At 33.8% G+C, this 3,448-nt stretch overlaps 1 non-coding gene across 1 annotated transcript; it reads right to left on the bottom strand.

The window, feature by feature from the left end:
- Positions 1 to 3,123: 3,123 nt before the first annotated feature.
- On the bottom strand, positions 3,124 to 3,231 carry LOC112752456 (small nucleolar RNA R71). Its single transcript, XR_003176892.1, has one exon. It is a non-coding gene; the product is annotated as a small nucleolar RNA R71 (small nucleolar RNA).
- Between the last annotated feature and the right edge of the window lie 217 nt (positions 3,232 to 3,448).

The raw sequence follows: 3,448 nt of genomic DNA, 5'->3' as shown, positions 1-3,448 counted from the left end.
CGTGACAGGGTGCGTGAGCATATTATTCACTGAGAGGATAAGATGAAGCCATTGACAAGGGTGATGCCTCCAGACGATTAGCCGTGCCGTGACAGGGAATTGGATCATTTTCCCGTGAGATGACCAAAAGTAGCCATTGACAGTGGTGATGTATCACATAAAGCCAGCCATGGAAAGGAGTAAGACTGATTGGATGAAGATAGTAGGAAAGCAGAGGTTCAGAGGAACGAAAAGCATCTCCATTCCCTCATCTGAAATTCTCACCAATGAATTACATAAGTATCTCTTTCCCTATTTTATTATATAATATTCGAAAACACCATTATCACTTTATATCTGCCTGACTGAGATTTACAAGGTAACCATAGCTTGCTTCATACCAACAATCTCCGTGGGATTCGACCCTTACTCACGTAAGGTATTACTTGGACGACCCAGTGCACTTGCTGGTTAGTTGTATCGAAGTTGTGACAATTATGAATTAAGATCAGAGCACCAAGCTTTGGAGCCATTACCAGGATTTGTTCGAGCCTGGAGATCACAATTTCGTGCACCAAGTTTTTGGCGCCGTTGCCGGGGATTGTTTGAGTCTTCGGCAAGCTTTTGGTCCGGTAACATCAGTGCCAGATTCCCTTTTGATCCGGCAACAGCACCAAGTTTTTGGCGCCGTTGCCGGGGATTGTTTGAGTTTGGACAACTGACGGCTCATCTTGTTGCTCAGATTAGGTAATTTTCTTTTTGTTTTCTTTTCAAAAATTTTTCAAAAATATTTTCAAAAAAATTTTCATCTGTTTTCGAAAAAAATAAAAATGTTTTCAAAAATTTATTCAAAATTTTTAAGAATGAATTCTAGTGTTCCATGAAGCATGTGAAGCCTGGCTGGCTGTAAAGCCATGTCTAAATTTATTTGGACTGAGGCTTGCAATTTGTTATCAAGAGCAAATTAGTTGTTGCTCATCCACCCGCTGCTGATCCATGATCACCTGCTGAAGCTTGGCTGGCCATTGGCCATGTCTAGTGTTTTGGACTGGAGCTTTCATTGAAAGCTTGGCTGGCTAGTGAGCCATGTCTAATTCCTAGACTAAAGCTTTAGACTAACATGGCAAGATTCCTGGAATTCATATTAAAAATTTTGGAATCCTTATTTTTTCTTTTTCATACTATTTTCGAAAAAAAAAATCCAAAAAAAATTAGAAAATCATAAAAATCAAAAATATTTTGTGTTTCTTATTTGAGTCTTGAGTCATGTTATAAGTTTGGTGTCACTTGCATATGCATCTAGCATTTTTCGAAAATATCATGCATTCATAGTGTTCTTCATGATCTTCAAGTTGTTCTTGGTAAGTCTTCTTGTTTGATCTTGATAATTTTTTGTTTTGTGTCTTTTCATGTTTATCATATGCATTCTTGAATTCTTAGAGCGTAAGCATTAAAGAATTCTAAGTTTGGTGTCTTGCATGTTTTCTTTGCATTAAAAATTTTTCAAAATTATGTCTATGATGTTCATCTTGACATTCAAAGTGTTCTTGGTGTTCATCTTGACATTCATAGCATTCTTGCATGCATCACATGTTTTGATCTAAAAATTTCATGCATTGCATATTTTTCATGTTTTTCATAAAAATTTCAAAAATCAAAAAAATATATCTTTCCCTTTTTCTCTCATCAAATTCGAAAATTTGAGTTGACTTTTTCAAAAAATTTTAAAATCAAGTTGTTTCTCATGAGTCAAATTAAATTTTCAATTTGAAAATCTTATCTTTTTCAAAATCTTTTTCAAAAATCAAATCTTTTTCAAAATTCTTAGTTATTTTCGAAAATTTCAAAAATATTTTTCAAAAATCTTTTTCTTATTTTTATACCAAATTTTCGAAAATAACAATAACAATTAATGTTTTGATTCAAAAAAATTTCAAGTTTGTTACTTGCTTGTTAAGAAAGATTCAAACTTTAAGTTCTAGAATCATATCTTATGATTTCTTGTGAATCAAGTCATTAATTGTGATTTTAAAAATTAAATCTTTTTCAAAACTAATTTCTATCATATCTTTTCAAAAATATCTTCTTATCTTATCTTTTTCAAAATTTGATTTCAAAATATCTTTTCTAACTTCCTAACTTCCTATCTTTTCAAAATTTGTTTCAACTAACTAACTAACTTTTTGTTTGTTTCTTAACTTTTTCAAAACCACCTAACTAACTCTCTCTCTCTCATTTTTCGAAAATATCTTCCCCCTTTTTTCAAAATTTCTTTTTAATTAATTAATTATTTTTATTTTTATTTTTAATTTAAAAAAAATTTTTTCTAAAAAAAAAACACTAACAATTTTCAAAAACTATTTTCAAAAATCACTAACTCTTTTTCAAAATAATTTTCGAAAATTATCCCTCCCTCATCTCATTCTATTTATTCATTCATATCCTAACATCTCATCTCACATCTCTTCCATTGGTACAGTTGTGTTTCTTCCTTTACATCACATCCTTTATCTCCCCCTCTTCTTCTACTTACAAAGGGATCCCTATACTGTGGTATAAAGGATTTCCATTATTATTATTATTATTTTTCTGTGCCTTCTTCTTTGTCATATGAGCAGGAGCAAGGATAAGAACATTCTTGTGGAAGCAGATCCAGAACCTGAAAGGACTCTGAAGAGAAAATTAAGAGAAGCTAAAATACAACAATCCAGAGATAACCTTTCAGAAATTTTCGAACAGGCAGAGGAGATGGCAGCTGAAAATAATAATAATGAAAGGAGGATGCTTGGTGACTTTACTGCACCTAATTCCAATTTACATGGAAGAAGCATCTCCATTCCTGCCATTGGAGCAAACAATTTTGAGCTGAAACCTCAATTAGTTTCTCTGATGCAGCAGAACTGCAAGTTTCATGGACTTCCATCTGAAGATCCTTTTCAGTTCTTAACTGAATTCTTGCAGATATGTGATACTATTAAGACTAATGGAGTAGATCCTGAAGTCTACAGGCTCATGCTTTTCCCTTTTGCTGTAAGAGACAGAGCTAGATTATGGTTGGATTCTCAACCTAAAGACAGCCTGAACTCTTGGGATAAGCTGGTCACGGCTTTCTTAGCCAAGTACTTTCCTCCTCAAAAGCTGAGCAAGCTTAGAGCTGATGTTCAAACCTTCAGACAGAAAGAAGGTGAATCCCTCTATGAAGCTTGGGAAAGATACAAACAGTTGACCAAAAAGTGTCCTTCTGACATGCTTTCAGAATGGACCATCTTGGATATATTCTATGATGGTCTGTCTGAGTTATCTAAGATGTCATTGGATACTTCTGCAGGTGGATCCATTCACCTAAAGAAAACGCCTGCAGAAGCTCAAGAACTCATTGACATGGTTGCTAATAACCAGTTCATGAACACTTCTGAAAGGAATCCTGTGAATAATGGGACGCCTATGAAGAAGGGAGTTCTTGAAGTTG

The sequence above is a fragment of the Arachis hypogaea genome, chromosome 15 (assembly GCF_003086295.3).
Source record: "Arachis hypogaea cultivar Tifrunner chromosome 15, arahy.Tifrunner.gnm2.J5K5, whole genome shotgun sequence".
NCBI lineage: Eukaryota > Viridiplantae > Streptophyta > Magnoliopsida > Fabales > Fabaceae > Arachis > Arachis hypogaea.
Note: the sequence above shows the minus strand (reverse complement) of the source record. Positions and strands in the feature narration are given on the sequence as shown.